Here is a 21,242-nt window from a genome sequence, read left to right on the forward strand (position 1 = left end):
TTCGTGACGATGGTATATTACGCGGGTATTGAGAGTAGTGGTAATGAAGTTGGGAATCTATTTTTGACCGATATTTGTGGTAATGTGTAAAAACCATGCTTGGTTATAAACTTATATTACTGGTAATCTTTCATTACCATGTTTGCTTTCTATGATAATCACCTTGGTAATATTCCAAAATTCCCAAAATACCCTTTTATATCTAAAATTTTAAACAAATTTAAATTTTCAAATAAAATGATTCTATAAATGAAAATAATTAAATTATAATTTAAAAAAATTAATTATTTGGCACATTTTTTTGAAAATATTTTTCTGTTAAAAATGTTGATAAAATTAATGAGGATGGATCATAATACAAAATTCCTGCTAATCTCACAATAGCATATATATCCTTCAACTAGCTATTTTTTTAACAAAAAGCTCCATTGCACATATAAATAAGGAAAAATTGCTTGCATACCCCTACAAAACCATGAAATTACTTAAATACCCCCATAAAAATACTATTTGCTTGCATATCCTCATAAAACTAACTTTTTTACTTATATATCCCTACCGTTAGTCACCGTTAGCCACTGTTAGGGTTTATGGAATTAATCATACTTCCCACTTAACCCAACTTAACAAAATTACCTAATTACCCTTTAACATCATCCAAGGTCATAATTTTTAGTATGAAATTATTTGTTATTTTTTAATATGAAATTACCCAATTACCCTTAACATCATCTAACTACCCTTAACATTATCCAAAATTACCCAATTACCCTTAACCATAGTATGAAATTATTTGTTATATATTGTTACATGTTGTAATTTTTACCTATTTATAGGTTGTGTTTGTAAAGAGCATGTGATAATTTAAAATGTTTGAGATGTTTGTAAAAACCTTAAAAATATGAATTTACTCAAAAATTCATGATTTTTAATAATTTTTAAAAATAATTAAAGCGTATATAAAAAAATTATATTGGTTATCTATAATTTAAATAATTTAAGTCTATAAAATATAATTAAAAAAATTGATGGGTATATCAACAAACTCATAATGGTCATTTGTTGAATGAAATGAGTAATGTCAACAAAATAAGAAGAAAAAAAATTTAGAGGGGTATATAAGCAAACCCATTTTGGTAATTTACCCTTATTCCATCCATTGATTTAACACCATTAAGAGTCAACTTAACCATAAGGGCATATAAGCAAATATAATTGATTTGTAGGGGTATACAAACAAATATCATTTTTATGGGGGTATTTAAGCAAATTCATGATTTTTCAGGGGTATGCAAGTAAAAATCCCTATAAATAATTGGTAAAATACAGGGAATGAAATATTAAATTTTAAGCAACTAACATAATTTAGTGGTATCAGAGACTATTCCAGATTTTAGTAAATTGTTAAGTTGTGTGGAATATTCTGTTAATTGATATAATTGGATTAATTTTTGTAAGAAAAAGCAGGGATCACCGAATTTCGAGTATTTTTTTGTGTGACATGATAATTTTTGGACATACCGAGCATATTTTTTGTTATAGGAACTCGTGGTCCCCGATTAACAATGCAATAACCACATCACTCGGGGGTTAAACATCGGCCGGGTAGTCGAACGCGTGCCGACATAGAAACTATAGTTTCGCACCGTTCGTCGGTGAAGAATAGCGACTTCCGATATTACGGCTCGGGTCACCGAGGGTAAACCTATGAGTTTCGAAATCCGACTCGGGTCAGCGAGTTTAAATAAATGAGTTATGATATTTTTGTTTTTGGCATTAGTTGTTGGGGGACATATATGCTTGTTATTTCGACAAACTAAATACAGTATGATTTATTTCCGATTTCTGGATTTCACTTTGATATTTATTCCGTTTTGTTACATTTTATATGTTTTTAGAAATTATTGAATTTTTTTATCCCGATATTTTTAGTGGTTGCTTACTGGGCTCCCAAGCTCATTAAGTTGTTTTCTTTCCCTTTCAGATCAGGAGTAAGGTTGAGTGGTGGAAAACTTAGCAAGGATCGTTGGGTATTTTGCCGTATAATTAGCTTGTAATAAGTACCATTTTTTTTTGTGTGGGCCTGAGTTTTGATTGAATTAGTTGTGTTTGTTTTTTGCAAACATTCAGTCTGATTCTTTATTCTGTTTGGATCAGGTTATGAGGCCTTGTATGCCTACTTGGTTTCGGCCTTGTAGGTGTACGGCCATTTGTTGGCGTCCCGAGTCCATAAAGCTGGGTTCGGGGCGTGACACATAATATCCAAGTTCTACATCCTGCTAACCTCACAATAGCATACATAATAAGTAGTTCAAATACTAGCACACACATAGTTTCACTCAACATACAACACACAATTTAAATAGTCATAAAACTCCATACACACAATAAATTAATTCTACTGGCAACCTCCTAAAACCCAAGTAACATATTCTTTCCTGCACTCATCTGGAAGTGAGAAGAAATATGACACTTTACTAGTGTCAGATACAATCAAGCCGCCGGCTCTGATCCTTTTCGATTGGGACAAACCTTCAATCTTGAGTTGCTCAGAAAAAACTTTTTTCTTTGAGTCTGCTTCATCGGCTAGAAACTGGAAGCAATTAGGAAGCCTTGAAATGTGCTCTCCAGAACTATTAATCCAAGTTCCAATTGAGCTAACAGAGCTTGAGAACTCATCATTGGCAGTGTCTTGCCCCAAGGATCATTTATGCTTACTTTTCTTTGCAGGTGCATCATGTGATGGGCCCTGTGATGTGGCAGTGGCATTAGCTGGGCTTGGGGGAATAGTTGCATTTTCTTCCCCATCTATTGTATTAATTTCATGTTCAAAGTGAACAAAAGCATCTCCTATGGATGGTTCAGTAGTTGTTGCAGCTTCCTCATTTGCAATATCTTCTACAGCATCTGCTGGACCTTCATCACCTTTCCCGTGGCTCGATCTTTCCCAAATACTTGGCTCAGCTCTTCTAGGAATGGAAAAGGCTTATTCCTTAGTCCAGCAGCTCCTGGGTGGCTCTGAAAACAAATAAAACAAATAAATAAATTATAAACATGGACAAGACATTTGTGACCAAAAATGATAAAAATCATACTAATGCATTTAGAACAAAATTACCTTTACCCATTCATTGAAGACATTAGCATCACATGTAATGCATTTTGCACTATCATTCCAACCAAAAACACTTGCATTTGGGCCTAACATCTCCTGAATGGCGTGGTATTGTCTTTTCCACAACTTCACCCTTGACTCAATATGTGGTGAGCCTTTGATATTAGAATCAGGTAGCTTTTCACGCATCCACTTTTCAAGTTGAGTCAAATAACCGGCACGAAATTGACCATTATCAGCCTTCCATTTACCAGACTGAGCAAGCCTAGTCAAGCATTCAACTAACATGGAATCTTTTTCTATAGTCCAAACATGTTTGCTACCTTGTTTTGTTTGCCTCTTTCCACCTTTCGCATTTGTGTCAATCTCATCAACATTCACATTTTCAGCCATCCTATATCAAGAAAGGATATCAACAAAGAATACATACTAAAAACATCAACAATAACAATAAATATATCACCCATGGCTAAACATATAGCATTTCATTTGTATCAATTACACAACAACAATGTGGAAACATTTAATTAAACATATATTACACATGATTAGACACATAATGTTACATTTTTATTGAACATATATTATCCTAGTTATGTTGGGCTCTACTATGTCTCCATTGATTAAACATATCAACTGCTAAATTAGCACGCCATGTTGTCCAAACATCCGATGTTTCAACAAAAGTAATTCTTTCACCATCTAAATCTTCTTCTACAATGTCTTCACCAATTGTTTCTTCTAAGGGATCAATAAGCATTTCCCTCTTAATATGATTGTGTAGCAATGCACAAGCAGAAATGATCCTACATTGTGTCTTTACAGGATAGTATGACCTTCCCCTTAAAATTGCCCACCGTCCTTTCAATAGGCCAAAGCATCTCTCGATTACATTTCTAGCAGAAGAGTGCTTGTAGTTAAAGAACTCTTCGGGGGTGGTGGGTTGGCTACCTTGCCTCCAATCATTTAAGTGATACCTTTGTCCTCTATAAGGGGCAAGAAACCCTTCTCCATTTGGGTATCCAGCATCACACAAATAATAATAACCTACAACCATGATAAAGGTTGTTAGTGTTTTAACACAACCATTTATTTAAATCTACCTATACCAATCATTTAAAAAGTATACCTTGCGGGACTCTTAGCCCATTTCTCCTAGAAATTGCATCACGTAACACTCTAGAATCAGCCGCTGAACCCTTCCACCCCGGTAGAATGTAAATAAATTGCATGTCTTGGGAGCACACACCTAAAACATTAGTGGCAATCTCATTTTTTCTTGTTCGATACCTAGGCTTGTCAATTGCTTGGACATTTATTTTGATGTATGTTCCATCTAAAGCCCCCAGACAATTCTATAAAATTGCCAAATGTTAGTATACATAGCACATTTTTTTTAAAGTAAATTTGAACAATGTAAATTTTTTTTTTGTTTTTACCTTGAACCATCGCCACCTTTCATCAATTGAGTTTTCACGAACTGGTTCGGATTTTTTGAGTAAGACTTCATGACATTTTAAAATTGCATTTAAAACTCCTTTAAAATGCCGACTTATTGTCTCTCCAGATCTAACAAATTCTCTTTTTGCTACTCTATTTTTTTGGTCATGTGAAATGGTATATAGGAAAGATGCAACCATTTCTTCAATACACATGTTTCTAGTGTCTACTAGTTTTGCACTTGTGGAAAGCAAATCACATAGAGAATGAAATGCCCTGCGATCCATACGGACACTCTCAATGGAAGCTAGGTCACTCTCAAAGACCAATCTATATAAATTGACACTTCTTATTAATTGCCTACTTGATCTATCATAGGTAGTCCGTTTCCTTTTTCTTCTACGCCTACGATCTAAGGCAATGACGTACATCAATATTGCTAGTTTATTCATCATCTCCGCATACATATATGCTATGGTGACCAACAAGCCCAAATTATCCCGAGAGAAAAGATCCATCTACACAAAATAAAATAAAATAAAATAAAATAAAATAAAATAAAATAAAATAAACAACATAAGAGAACTAGCTAACAACAAATAATACTACTAAACAATTCAAATACATGAAAACCAAGTATTTTCAAATAATAAATTGAACACTGAATATTATACATCTAATTATTCAAAGAACCAAGGATTTGTATCTTAATTGCAAACATATGCAGTCCAACTTTACATATATTATATGTTGGATAGAAAAATACACACAAAAGAGATAAAAGCATGGTGTATAGGAGAAATAAAAACTTTTTCAATTCTAAGGAAAAAACATATATATATATATATATATATATATATATATGACTTATCTTGAAGTCCAACTATATCTATAGAATAATAAAACTTCTCATTTTCCCAAACACCATAGTCTTTATTAATTGCAACTCACCATCTTATTAGCTAAACAACACTTCATTAATTCTAGGTACCACTTTCATAATTAAGTTTAATTTCCAATATTATAAATGCACTGTGATTTGGGGTACGTGTAGTATTGACATCAAGAGAAGTGCTTTCATGTGGTCAAAACACATGCAAATTCAAACGTTAGGTTTAATATTATGTTAAGAACTCTATAAGCTCATGATAATTAATTCTTCAGAAAATTAAACATATAACTTCAAATTCAAGCACTGTCTACTTAAAAAGTTGCTCATTAATTAATTGATATAAAACAATTGATCACATCCACCTCATCCTGATATAATATTCTGCTTAAGAATATTTAATTAATTGAAATAAGACTATTATCTCAAGTATCATAATGAAAAAATAGCTCAATGAGTATAATACATAGAAGCATGTATTTATGAGAAAATTTGATAAGAGTGTTAGATAAAGAGTTCAATAGCAACCTCAAAACATAGAAAGAAAAAAACAAAGAAAAAGGTTAGGAACTTCATCAGCAAAAAGAAACTGTTATGCTTGTGTTTTGTAAAAGGAAAAGAATGTAATAATAAAAAGAAGAAAAATCAAATAAAGAGGGAAAACATCTTTGTTGTGCTTGGCTGGATGCAGGAAAAACAATGAAAAGAAAAGCAAGTAAATGAAGAAAAATTTCAGCACTAAAGCTTCACCTGAGGAAAATACCAGCACTTAATGGAGAAGGCTGCGTGATGGAGGTGGTGGCTCAGATGCTATAGTTGACGCCGATGATGGTGGAAGAGGCTGTGTGACGTTAGAGGAAGTGGCTGTTAGAGGTTGGGTAACTATGGAGGAGGTGATTGCCGGAGGGGCGTGATGGTGAGAGAGGTGGTTGCTGGAGGGCGCGTCACGGTGGAGGAGGTGGCTGCTGGAGTCTGGTGTGTTTGTGGAGGAATTAGGGCTTCATCAGTGTTAAGAGAGGCTAAAGAAAGAATTATGTTTGAAGATTGAGGGCAAAGATGGAATATCTTTTTATATAAGATTACCATGATAGTGGTAATCTGGATGGACACCTATTTGGTGGTAATCTGATTACCAAGTTATTAGGTAATATTTCACTATTTGGTAATCTCACATTACCGTCGACATTACCGATGCTACAGTATCAAACATGGTAATCTATCCAGATTACCACTTGATTCCCGGTAATCTGAAAAGATTACCGCGAACCAAGCACCCCTTAAACCCTAAACCCCAAAAAACCCTAAACCCCTAACCCCTGAACCCCTGAACCTTGAACCCTAAAACCCTAAACCCTAAAACCCTAAACCCGAAACCCCAAACCCCAAACCCCAAACCCTAAACCTTTAAACCCTTAAACCCTAAACCCTAAACCCTAAACCAATCCTTACGAGTAAGATGAACTTCATCTCTTTACCCTTTGTTTCCTTGATTTAGGGTTTTTATTTGTATTCATGCATTTGGTTCTACATTTTCATTCCCTTTTTCAAGAAAGATCTGGTAAACAAGGACATTAGATCTAGATCTTGGTTCCATAGCTGGTATTGCCTGAGATTGCCCCTTGTTTTTTAAGGTTTGATTGTGATTTTGGGGTTTGGGGATTAGGGTTTAAGGGTTTGGGGTGTGGGTTTTAGGGTTTCAGTGTTTCAGCCATTGAGGTTTGGTGTATGGGGTTCAAGATTCAGTGTTTTGGGTTTAGGGCTTAGGGTTTGGGGTTTTAGGCTTGAGATGTGGGTTTCAAGGTTTCGTGTTTTGGTTTGGAACTTGAGGGTGTCAGGGTTTAGTGTTTGTCGTTCAAGGATTCGTTTTTTATGTTTTTAGGTTTACTTATTTTGGTTTGATGTTTGGTTTTGAGGATTTAGGATATCATTGTTTAGCGGTTGGTGTTCTTGGTTTGAGATTTTGGTTTTGATGTTTGAGATATTTTGATTCGGTAATGAGAATGTCAATGACATAGATGTTAAGGCGGATGCGAACATGTGATCTGGTAGAAAAAAGTCTATTATTTGTATATTGTATTACTCATTCATATTTCGTAAATTTAATTTAAAAATTTCTTGTTATATATGTTAAAGAAACCAAACACTAGCCCTATAAAGGCTAATGGATATTTTTGATTTTTTTTTTAAAAGAATTAAAAAACAAGCAAGAAACCCTAACCTGACATGCGCCATATTTGACATGCCATTTGGCACGCCATTATTACATTGTTTTTAAAAATTTATGGTATAGTTGAATGATCTATAGGATGGGTTTGATAATATTTTCAATCTTTGATCTCTCCAACATAGAACAATAAGGTCATCCACATAGTAACAATGTTTTTTTTTTTTTATTTTTCTCCATTGTCCTAGAGCCTAGAAATACTTTGTAGAGGACCTTAGAGTTTTAAATACTAAATCAAAAAAATTTAATACATATGTAAGATGAAAAAACCATTATTTACTTATATATAATTTTATATTTATTTATTAAATAATTTGTTCTCTGTCCAATGTCAAATAATAATAATCAGTTAATTTGATTTAAAAAATGTTATGTCTATCAATTATGGTTATATGTGTAAAAAAATTAAAAAAAATAATTCTTACATAGGGTTTAATTTTTTAAAAAAACATAACAAAATATTTTTAAGATTGGGTATTTAAAAGACATTTTTCAAAAGACATAAGTTTTAAAAAATAAAAAAATAAATACGTTCCTTAAAAAAATATGTGACCAATTAGACTAGTGAGTCATTTTTATGAATATATACCCTAAGCCCTAAAACCTCAAACCCTTGATCCTAAACCCTAAATAATTAATTAAAAATTTGCTAGTCTCATTGCATTAACAACTTATAAGTTGAAAATTAACCAAGACAAAGTAATCCATTACTTGCATGCAATTATAAATTATACCATTTCTTCTAAGTGGGCTGGGCGTGAAGAATGTGGCTTAAGTTTGATATTTTGTGGGGCTACCAAGCCTTGCCCAAGGCCCATTTACCAGCCCAATCAGTTCAAAAACCTTATAGATACCTGTTCTTCATGATCGGTCTCCACAAAAGAGTGGGTTGAGTGGTTGCCGGTTTCCGTAGCCTCATCTTTAAACTTCGTTCTCCTTCGCTGGCGATCTCTTCCTCTGACTCTAATCTAAGGTGCAATTTCATGAATTTTCACATTCGATCCTATTATTGTTTCTTGATCTCCCTGATTAGCAAGAATCGCTATCGCGTTTTTGAAATTCTATGGAATTGTTATTTAGGGTTTTTAGGGTTTTCAATGTTTCTAATTTTTTTTTAGATGTTCGAGGATTTGGTTCAGTTTAACTAGTTTTTTGATAGTTCTTGAATGGGTTTCTCTTGGATTTTTGGTTTGTTTCAAAATCCTAGTCCTCTCTTTGCATTCGATTCAATCCTCGAATTTGTTGATAAGGTTCTTGATTTATTGATATTCAAAGTTCAGATAATTTTTTCCCTGAATCCACAGTTTGGGGTTTTTGATATTTCTTCTTGTTTAGATTCTTCATGATTTCCAAAGGTTTGTGTCATTTTTTCAATTGATTTTTTGTATAGGTTTGTTGGGATGCTCTTATTGTGATTAGGGTTTGTTTCAAAATTCTTATGCTTTTTTTTTGTGCGAATTTCTTTTACCATTCACAAACCTAGATTAGATTTGTTTGAAACTTTTTTTGTTTGTTTGGTAGATATTTAATAGTATTTGATCAAAGTTGATAGCATTTTTTTTTCTTGAATCCTATTGTTAGGGTTTATAATTTTTCTTCTTGTTTAAATGCTTCAAGATTTTCATAGGTATTTTTTTTCAGAATTTCTTGCCCTAGATTTCCCTATTGTAATTTGGGCTTGTTTTGTATTATTTTCATTGCCCTTGTGCCTATTTTGTATTATTTTGTGCATTTTTGTAATCAGTAACATGGTTTTCAGTTTTTCATTGCCATTGTTGTGGAAACTATAGTAGAGGCTTGGTCTTCAAGCTGCAACAGTTGATTATGGATGTGGTAGATGCTTGACTGCATACCGTATGTTATGTTTACCTGAGAAGGTCAATGCTTTACTTCATGTCTTTTATATTTTCTTGTGGCTCTGTTCCATTTTTCAAATGTTATTTACATTTAATACCAAATACAAGCAGGTTACTGTTTTTATTGCTTTATGTTGGCTTGTGAAGTTTGCGTAAGATATTTATCGAAATTGAATTTTGTTTTCTGCCAAATATGCAGGTGGGCATAGGTATTTTATTCTTACTTACAATACTATACTGTTACTATTTGGTGCTTGCATGATCAGATCTGTCAAGGATTTAAAGTTGATTTTCATATATTTCTTATATCAAGGTGAACATAGCTATGTTACTGTTGCTTATAAAGCTATATTGTTACTATTTGGTGCTTTCATAACTTGGCCATTGGATGCCAAGCTGCCCCTCTATATGTACCCATGTCCTCTTCAAGAGAGTGATGGGTGGAACAGGCTGAAAGGGAGGGAAAGAATCTCAGAGAGGGAGAAATGATCTCAGTTTTGTGTTTGAATCCTTTCTCCTCTTTGTTGGCCAAGTGAAGCAGTGTGAGGAATCTCTGGTTGCCATTGATTTTGCCTTTTTCATCGAGTTAGAGTGCTTTTCAAATTGTAAGGTGATACTGGTTTGGAGTTTCAGATTTATGTGTGTCGGAGAGAGAATTTTAGTGTCACACTTGGCAATCCCTTCCTTATTTCCATAAGAAAAGATTTCAGAGAGACAGTCTTAGGCCTGTGGTTTGTTTTCTCTTTTTTCAGAAATTATGTTTATAAGTTATGCTGGTTTGAAATCTTCAGATTCTGATTTTCGGTTTTTAGTTTATACCGGTTTAAGGAATAGGGTTTTAACCCTTTGGGCTTAAGGTTACACTGGTTTAGGAATTGGTTCAGCCTGACTATAGATTTATTGGTCTAATGACCAGGATTTTGGCCTTTTGTGGCTTTGTTTCTGCACAGGTTAACCTGGTTGAGAAATATGAGAGATACCAGTTCAAGTCTAAACCATCATCACAGCAGCATGTTATTCTCTTCATGTGCTTTCTTGAATGTTTGGTTCCTTCCAGTTCTAATGACAAACAATGCATTGAGGAAGTGGTCAATAATGTTGAGTTATGGTGCGCATTCCAAGCATTCAGCTTCAACAGTTGAATATATGGTCTTTGCTATGTTGGTTTTATTTATTATCATTGCATCTATGTGTAATAAAACTCATTTTTAATACTACTCTGCAAATGTGCAGATCTGATTTGTTATGCTCAAGCATTGTTTCCGATGTACCTCTCTCCCCCTCTATCGGGGGGTGTTCAATTCTCCTGCCTCCTTTGAGAAGCTCTTTATGATTACTTTAATTTCTTCGATTGTGTATAAATCATAAGTTTTGATTGAACTATGTGGATGAAATCTATTTGTCAGAAGTATTGATTGAACTTTTTAAAACCAGAATAGTTCTCTAGGACTGAATTCATTTAATTTTTGTGCTCTATTGACAATGTTATATTATTGAATTAACTTTGGCCTAATTTTTCCTTCATTAAATCATTTTAGTAGTGAATGGGTTATTTAAGAAAGACAAATTTGAAAGACTGATTTTAATTATTGTCGTTGTTGTTGTTGTTGTATAAGTGAAACATGTCTTTGTTTTATCTATATAACCATTTTATATAGGGTACCTCATGGTGAACTCGTATAGAATTCTTTGAATTGCCCATTTCAGTTAGATCATGATATTTGGGTAGCAATTTAGTATTCATTTGTTGGTTTTTTCACCATCTAATGCTATTATATTGGAGTAAATGAATCAAAACTTTTTGTCACTTCTTGAATGCAGAATTGCTTGTTTTTTTTATGTCAATGATTTTGATATGTAATGGCATCACAAAGGATGTTTATTTCCTCTCGAAAATTGTTTACATTTCTTATGAATATTAATAGTCTTAAAATTGTATTTTCTTATTTATTACTTTTCTTGAAATGTGTTTGTAGTCCTTGTTGCATCCGCGACTCATGGAACTAACTCATCACAGGTATATGCACTTGGAAGTTCCCTCAAAATCAATATATTCATTCTTTACTTCCCTCACCTTGAAGAATCCATGGTTGATGGAACAAGAGGTTTGTTGGAGGAAGAACTCACCTTGGGAGCTCTTAACGCCTCGGGTGATTTTAGAAATAATTTTGATTGAATATTCCCCTTTTTTGTTTTCATCATTCTTTGGGCTTAAATAGGTGTGTAACAAAGGACATTGAAATCTAATAGGAGGTTTGCTACTAATAAAGGAAATTCTTACTGAAATAGAAACTGACAAATATAAAGTAATTAAAATAGAAGATGTGGCTTTGTCAACCCTTTTTTTTATTTTGTTATAATTTTTGGATAATTATTTAGTCACTTTGCTGAGATTACTTCTAATTTTTGCAGGCTCACATATGATAATTTCTGCCGAGGAAAGAGTCCACAATAGTCCTTTATGATCTGTTCAAACTGTCTCGTTATCTTATTGTGATTAGGTTTATCTTCTAATAATAATTACTTGTTGTCTTCTAAATAATTTTACTGAAGTTTAGATGCAGTATGTTAAGCCTTTTGTTGTTTGATGATGAACAAAATAACTAAACTTGATCTACCAAATTCGTCTAGTCGAATTAAAATAACAAAGTGCATTTGCTCTTTTATTCTTTTTGAACCTTGTAATTTTTTAGCTTTCTTTATGTGTTTTCATCCTTTTGGCTGTCAACAGCAGCTGCAATGTCTTTTGGCTCAAATTTTTGAATGGTTTATAAAGTATTGTGGATAGTATTTGATAGGTTATGTGAAGAGAGATTAGCACAAATAACCTGATATTGTACTTCAAACCTAACACTTTTCTTAGAAAATTTCTTTTTCCATAAATCCAAGTTCATCTTCTGTCACTTGTTTGGACATGCCAGCATCACTTGCATGTTTTTATTGATGCTATAGTAGCTGGCGATGCCTTCTTATTTTTTAATGTGCTTTGTTAAGTTGTGGTTGTAAGACTTATTTTCATTGTGATTATCACATCAGGTTCTTTCTGGCTAGAAGAATACAAGGTCTTTTCCAAACTTGGAATGGGCATGATGCGTTGTTCCATGATATTTGGTACATAAAAATATTTTAAAATTTTTATGGTTAGCATTTATAGTGCATCTTATTTATATTTTTTTTTTTCCAATTAAAATGTACAATAATTTGAGAACAAGGTTTCCAAATTTTAGCTCTCCTATGATATGTAAGTTTTACCCAATTAGAATTTTTTTTATAATATCTAAATTCGTTGTTCGGATTCCAGCTTGTGAGCTATAGGTATTGATTCATTTAAAACTTGCGCCATCTAATATTTCTACATTTTAAGGTTTTGAAAATATAGGTTGCTCTGCATCTTTCATTTGTTTAAGTTCATTGATTTATCTATAAGTGATTAATAAGCTATTAACCAAGGTAATGGTTGTCCTCTCTACTTTTGCATGGGATGTAATGCTCCTAGTCAAGTGACTTACCACCAGTTTTTCAGTTGCAACCTTCGTTATTCATCTTGCTTGAGTCATTTTTTCATGATCTTTAATCACACGGTTGGTGAAGAAACCGATATTGGCAGCATTGAGAGCTGATTCGTGAACAGGGGTCAAACCTTTTCTTGCAAACAGACTTTCCTCATTTCTTCTATATTATTAGTATATTTCATGCTACTCATCAATTTTATTTGATTTCATTAACCATGTTATATATACAGTTTGTTGATTTTATTTTACTTATCATTAATAATATACATTACACGTCTCTATATCACCTTTTGTCTCACTTGAATTGAGCATGGCTAATCTAGTTTGGTTTTAATTGAACCAGTATTTATATCATCATTTATTCAATTTGTTGTTGTTAATGAGTTTTTACCAACAACCTACTTCGGCCTGGTTTTTGTTAATCATGTATTAATATGTATTTGATATGCTAGTGAATTCGATTTTGGCTTTATTAACTCTTTTTACCACTTAAATCAAAATGCATGATAATGTTGTTGGTATATTAAAATTCATTAAATCTAATGGAAACATAAAGTTATTAGCAATGGTAATTGAATTAAACATGCACTTAATTTTTTTTTTTTTTATATTATATGCGATGCTCACGAGATACATATGCGCTTGTTTAGTAACATACACTCTTCTGTGAAAACCTTCTACACATCCTACTAACTTTGTTGTTTCTCTACCAACTTCACATCATAACCTTTGATCCGTGTTCTTTATTTAATTTTGGTTATGGGGAATGTGTGATTAATGTTTTGTGGAGATATTGCCCATCAAGTAGGTTGCAGAAAATGTTTTATTCAATTTTGTAAATATTTTCGGCAATCCACTGTAGCTCTTCATAACTTGGTACTTTGAACTCTCTCTTGTGATTTTATTGAATGCTCACAGTTGATCTTACTTGTAATACAAGCTATTTGCCACATCTCTATCCATAATCTCTTTTATGTCTTTGTTTCTTAATAAATTAGTCTAATTAAAAAAAATTGAATTCAAGTCTAAACCATCATCATGGCAGCATGTTATCCTGTCCATGTGCTTTATTGGAATCTTTAGTTCCTCCCAGTTTTAGTGACAGGCCATGCATTGAGGAAGTGGTCAATAATGATGAGGTAAGGTTTGTTTACCTATAGTTAAGTATTGCATTCCAAGTATTCAGCCTTCAGCGCTTGAATTTATGGTCTTTGCTATGATGGTTTTATCTATTAGCATTGCATCTATATGTAATAAAACTCATTTCTAATTGTAATCTGCAAATTTACAAGTCCGATTTGTTATGCTCAAGTACTAGGCATTGTTTCCCATTGCCTGTGTGTGCGCGCATCTGTGCGTGCTCTTACGCGCATGTATGTGTTCAATGCTCCTGCCTGCCTGCTCGGAGAAACTCTTTATGATTACTAGAATTACTCAAGTTGCATGTAAATCATAGCCTTAAACTATGTGGATGAAGCCTATTTGTTAGAAGCATTGAATGTAATTTTTGAAACCATAAGAGTTTTCTCTAGGACTGAATTCATTAGGTCTTTGTGCCTGGTTGATAATGTTATATTATTGAATTAACTTTGGCCTAAATCTTCCTTCACTAAATCTTTTCAATATTGAACGAGTTATTTAAGAAAGACAAATTTGAAGGGCATTATTATTATTACTTTCTTTTGCTTTACCATGTTAATGTTTCATTATGTTAGAGGGAAATCTTGTATTATTTTACCTAATATGAGTGAAACATGTTCTTTGCTTTTTTCTATATAACCTTTTTTTTTTACAGGTTATCTGATGGTGAACTTTTAATAGAATTCTTTTAGTTGCCTATTTCAGTTAGATCATGATATTTGGCTAGCAATTTGAGATTATTTGTTGCTTTCTTCGCATCTAATGCTATTATATTAGAATTAATCAATTGAAACTGTTTGTCACTCCTTGAATGCACAGTTTTTTGTTTTCTTTACATTAATGATTTTGATATGTAATGGTATCACAAATGATGTTTATTTCCTCTTGAAAATTGTTTGCATTTTTTTTATGAATATTAATAGTTGTCAAATTGTGGTTTCTTAGGTATAGTTCTTAAGTAGTGTTTCAAGTCTCTGTTGCATGCCCAACTTACATTTTCATAATGGGTCTATGCACTTGGATGTTCTCAAAACTGATAGATCTGTTCTTGTTGTTCTTAGTTATAGGGTCATCGGGTGGAGCACTCACCTTGGGGCTCTAGAAGAGGAAGCTCCTTTAACAGCTCAGGTACATTTTGACAGAATTTTGGTTGAATAATTTCCCTTTTATTTCATCATACTTTGGCTTTGAATAGGTTTACATAACAAAGTGATGTCAAATAGGAAGGTTGCTAATAATGAAAATTTTCTTGCTGAAATAGAAACAGAAAAATACTAAGCATTCAAAACAGAAGATGTGATTGTGTCAACTGAATTGTTTTTTTTCCTCAGGATGATTATTTAGCCGCTTAGGCAAGATTTCTTTTAATTCTTGTGGGCTCACCTATGGTAACTCTTGACAAGGAAAGAGTCCACAACAACAGTCCTCTATGATCATGTTCAAATTGTCAGAGGATGTCAATTTGTTGAATCCTATAATCAGATATCACCTTCATTTGTTGGCCTAGCTTCATGTCTTCTTCATTGGCCATATGGTTCCTCGTTATGTAGTTTAGCTCTTCTAGTCCCTCACTGTTTGGTCCAGCTCCTTCTGGTGCCCAATTGGCCTATCTACTTCCATCTAGGACATCATTGGTTTTACTTGCACTTTTAAAATAATGAGAATGCATGTGATTATCCTTAAGACTTAGGTAATTCAGCATGTACAACTTTTGTGAGAATTCCAGCATGTCTTGAATGACATAGGTAATTCAGCATGCACAACTTTTATGAAGAAAGCGTACATATTGCCAATTACTGTTGCCTTGTGCCCTTTTTGTATAAGTTTTTTTTTCATTTTATAATTTCTTTTTTATTAGTTTGTAAAATTACCTTTATCGCATGGACCTTGTTGTGAATGCAGATCATGTATTTTGATAAAGAGTTCAAGTATGAGGTAGAGACGATTGGTTATATTGGCATAGGTGAATTTATGGAGAAAATGTTTAGTATATGCATTAAAATTTGCCTTCTTAAGTAATTCAGCATACACAACTTTTGTGAGAATTCCAGCATATCTTGAATGACAGCTATTTTTGGTAACCTTATTGTAACATGCAACAATCATACTAGATAATTTTAGCCTATTATCCATTTATTGAATGTCATGTTGCTTTTATGAGAGGTAAAGCTTTACAAATTTTGATTATGGAGCAACTATTATACTCCTATAATTGTTCAATGCCTTGAATGAGCAGAGTAAACTGTAATGTTTAGGGTTCAAACTTTGTCATATGATGGGCCTCATTTCTAGTCAAACTACATATTTTTGCCCATCCTATTTCTCATGGTTATGTGCATTACTAGTTCATGTAGTATACCCAATTTGTTGCACTATCAATGAATAATGTATCTGGCCTATATTTGGAGTTTTCTTCTCAGGTATTTATCTGGGTCTATTAGATAAACATTGAAGAATGGAGGAGATAATTTCAAGCAGGAGTTTCCAGAGGTGTTGTGTATGTAAGGGCATATTCTTTTCCCACCATGTTTGTTTTATATTGTATCTTATTTAAAAAGTGGCTGAGAAAGGTTGTTGGAAGCATTCAAATCTCTTTCTTGCAAGTTGCCTCACATATTCTGTTTGAAAATAAAGAAATACTTAAAGTGGGCAGGAATATGAGTCATCTGTAAGCCTCAATATCATCACCAAAAACTCCAAAAGTTGCCAATGTGTTTGTACTTAAGTCTGTGGTATCCCAACAACCTTTCTTTTTCATGTTTTTTGTTTTTGGCCTTGTATTTGTTCTCATGTATGTTATTTTCTTTTTCTCTCCTTTTCCTTCTGCTACTCTTGCTCTTACCTCTCAACCGTTTTTTTAACTTCTTTTTCTTTTATATATATATATATATATATATATATATATATACTTTGAACAACTCTTAATATCCTCTTCAGCATTTTGAACAATTTGAACTTGATAAGGTAGTAATTTTTTGTTAGACCCAATGTGTTGTCTTGTAGTCTTATCTCATGCATCTAAAATATTATTATTGATCTTTAAATGCATTGTTTGGTTCAAGTTGCACACATGCTTGCCCATGCTAACCTTAAATTCCGATCCAGTGTTAGCTGACAATAGTCTACATTAAATATTATTTCATAAAATATATTTTGATTGGTTGGTGTAAGATTAGAAGCATAAGTACGACACTTAGGATTTAGCCTCTTGGTATGCTCAATGTTATATCGAATATATGACCGTAATATTTACGGAGTTTCTTGGTATGCTCAATGTTATATCAAATATATGACCGTAATATTTATGGAGTTTTTTATGTAATAGTTGATGCATGTCTTATTCCTCAAAAGTTATTATTATTCTACAGGCCTTATTGAAGGCCTACCCTTTATTGATCACCAAGTTCATTGTAGATAATATTAAATCTTTGATGTGGTTCTTTATTTGTCAATTTATTATACTTCTCATTGTTGTTTACTCCTTATAGCTGGTGGTTACTTCTCACTGATTTAAAAAATTCTTTCCTATGTTGATCACTTGGTTTGTTGTATATATCATATTGTATATTTGACATATTGCTTTTTTTGCATATTGTGAAGAACATTTTTGTACCTTTATCAAGTTCAGACGAATAGTGCTGATTTTTGCTTATCATTATTGTTTGCTACCTAAGGAAATCAAGAAAGTGTAGAAAAAAGATGAACATTCCTCCTAGGGATTGACCCATGAGTCAATGTATTGAAGTTGTTTGATGATATATAACGGAGCTTGATTGATGAGGCTAATGAGAACCCCAACATGAATCAAAGTATTAGAGTGACAACTTGAATATAGCTATCATATTTGTGTGCATATGATATAAGGTTGTTCTTTAATGGTTAAATTTTGGAATTTTATAGCTTAAATTTCCTTATTTTTCTAGCATGGCATTCAATTTATTCTTCATTCACACATGTTGGTGATGAGTGGTGTATGTATCCTACTTATTTACAATTATGCTCATGGCATCATGGATTATCTTGAAAATATTACATGTTCTGTCTTTTATGTTAATATTTCATACTTGATATTTATGTGTGGCACAAGTTTGTCTACTGCATAATGCATGATTAATTTCTGATATGCGATCCTTGTGATCCTGAAATTTATATAACAATGAGCATCCTAATGAAATCTGTGTTTCATTTGATTTTTGTAGACCAATTTTTTAAGGCACATTTGTTTTTAGTTAATAAAAAGTTTGCTTGCATTCAAACTCCCAAACCCGCTAATTGTTTTATTTATCACACATATTATTAGCAATCTCATCATGCAATTTTTCTTTAGTCTCAAGCTGATGGTTATTAGTCACAAATTCGATCAAACCTATCGGTATCTATTTTTTTAATTTTTTTTTTTTACATTCTTGGCATTGGCAAAAATAGTGGCCTAACATGTACTTGTCATTCCAATTTTTTGCTTTATTATTATTTATTATTTTATTTTATTTTTTGTGGTTCACTTGGTTGCTACATCAGCCGCTTAGACATTATTATTTTTTTATTATTAATTTTGTTGCTATTATTTGCAAGGTTCTATTGAGTTTTAATGTATCATTGCTTTTGAGTTATGTGAAACCTGGTTTTTAGTATATGATCCATGCCTTTTTTCTTGTTCCAACATAATGATATTTTTTATCTTCCATGTGAAGTTATGCTCACTTGAGTTTGATATTCAGCATCTTTTATACTATTGGTTATTAGCAGCACTAGAAGTTTACTAGCCTTATTTGTGGGATATGCTTGTAGTTAATTATATGAAATAATGTCTGAGTTCAAGGAGTAGATTCAATATTTCTTCTTATGATTGTCCACTAAATGTGTAGGATTTAAAAATATTCTTCTATGGTCATGTTTATGTTTTTCGTTGAAGTGTCTTTTGATGTAAATGTAGGTTAATGGCTAGGGTAACCCACACAAATGTAGCAGTTGACCATAGTCTTAACCTTGATCTAGGGCTTTTTGAGTATCACATGATATTGCATCAAACCTACCCAAAGTGAGGAAGTTCATTTAATATGAGCTCAGTTAGTTTTAATAGAGTTCAATTATGCTAACATGGTTTTTTTTTTTAAAGAACTGTTTGTTGGTTTTATTTATGGCCATAAACTATCTAGTTAGTTGTGACATTATTTGGCCACATGGTTTTGCCATATTTTTCATGAACTTTATCAGTGTCAAGATTTGGGTTGAACTTAAACGGGGGCCATTTGGTCAACCTAAATTTACATGTTTTCAGTGCGTTCTGTCCAATGTGTATTTGTGCTCGATCATGCTTTATACAGTTGTATGAAAATAGTCATTGGTTATTTCACAACTTGTGATTGTGGTACATAATTTGAAGAACTTGATTATTTACCCATTACTTTTTGATCATATGTGAGTAGTATTATCTCTTTGCATATAAGGTTTATTAAGCATTAATAGGAAATATTTATTTCTTTGTTTAATAAAGAATTTCATGTTTTTGCTTTCTTATAGCATTTTACTTTTTCTTTTATTTTGTGGATGAAATATATTGAGGAGATATTTATAAGAAATTTGGTGCAGTTTGGTGCAATTTATTGTCCAAGACTTGACTACTAATATAGATTATTTGTGTTGACTTATTATTCATTGTTTATTATTAATGATAGCTTGATGATATCTTTCCATCAACTTTGTTCATCACATAGGGTAAGGGCTCCATGAAACTGCACCTTACATGAGTGATGTATTTCATGCTCTTAAGTTTTTCTTTGATAGCTCTTAAATGAATTGCTTTCATCATTTATAACCACCAACTCAAAATTCAAACTTTTTATCAGAAATCTATATAAGGAAATATGCTTGGAACTTGTGTCAAAGGTAAGGCTTGAGAAGATGAATTTCTTGTTCCTACAAGTTGCTATGATTGTTTGAAAATATTGTAACATATATCTTTCTTCAATATTTAGAACATGTATGCACAATTGCTTTGTTGATAATTGTCATTCAAACCAACATATTGAATTTTAATATTTTTGTTCTAGATATTCTAATTTTATGATGTGATATGATTTCGGGCCTTATTGGATTCCAATTTATGTGTAATATGAACAAAACAAAATGTGATATTGCTTTGATTACTTAAAACCTTATTGAATATTGAATATAAACCATCAATATTTCTTATGCACCATGAGTTTGGTATTTGGGCTGAGTGGTGTTTTATCGAATTTTAATGTTTCTTTAGTTTTTTTTATTTGTGTTAGTTCTGAAACTTAGCTAAAAAAAGCTGTTAATTTTCTTTTTAGTCAAGCTTTATGATGGATCAAATTACACAGCTTGTAGTGCATATAGTTTTTGCAATACAATGTAATGTTTTGTTATGTTTGTTGTCTTTTTATCACACTGAGCTTTAATTTTCTTCAAATGCTTGGGCTTAGGGTGTAGATAGATGGTTTGTTTTGATGGTTATTTCCATTTTCTTTTTGAAAGATAAGAATTTTGATATATAATGGTTTTGGTATTTTAGTTCTTTCATAGCTTAATTTTACTTGGCAGTGAGTTTGATATCTAATGTTCTCATTGTTCGTCATCCCTGTTGTGTGATTTGATTCCGTCTTTAATTTATCTATATCATTGAAACTTCACCAAAAATTCAATTTTTTTTTATGAATTTTAAGTTAATTTGCTTATTTCCCATTAAATTTCTCATCTCCAGCAAAGATTGAAATGTTTTTGTCATACGTACAGCAGCTTAATACTTGTCTAATAATTTTAAATCTTTAATACTACAAATACATTATATTACTGTGAAAGAGATTTAAAAACGAAAGTTCTCCAATGAAAAGTAGAAGGATCTCTCTTTTGTAACTATATCTAGAACTATTAATGTAAATTAGAGCATGTTATTTAATGATTCTTAATAGGCTATTTAACTCAAGTGTCTGGTCTAATTTCCATCAAATTTCTTGTCTCCTCACAAAAGTTGAAGTGTTTCTATCATATTAGCAGTAGTATAATAGCTGTCTTGTAAATATTAATTGTCTTTTAATACTCCAAG

General features: G+C 32.2%; 1 long non-coding RNA gene across 5 annotated transcripts; it reads left to right on the top strand.

Moving 5' to 3' along the window:
* Positions 1-8,543: 8,543 nt before the first annotated feature.
* On the top strand, positions 8,544-16,759 carry LOC120268815. 5 transcript variants are annotated; one of them, XR_005539042.1, is made up of 7 exons: positions 8,544-8,641; positions 9,428-9,545; positions 11,542-11,674; positions 11,937-12,025; positions 12,561-14,175; positions 15,238-15,304; positions 16,597-16,759. It is a non-coding gene; the product is annotated as an uncharacterized LOC120268815 (long non-coding RNA). The 5 variants fall into 5 exon arrangements; XR_005539041.1 differs by having other exon boundaries at positions 12,561-12,635; XR_005539040.1 differs by having other exon boundaries at positions 12,561-15,304.
* The last annotated feature ends 4,483 nt before the right edge of the window (positions 16,760-21,242 follow it).

Source organism: Dioscorea cayenensis, chromosome 9, assembly GCF_009730915.1.
Source record: "Dioscorea cayenensis subsp. rotundata cultivar TDr96_F1 chromosome 9, TDr96_F1_v2_PseudoChromosome.rev07_lg8_w22 25.fasta, whole genome shotgun sequence".
Taxonomy (NCBI): Eukaryota; Viridiplantae; Streptophyta; class Magnoliopsida; order Dioscoreales; family Dioscoreaceae; genus Dioscorea; species Dioscorea cayenensis.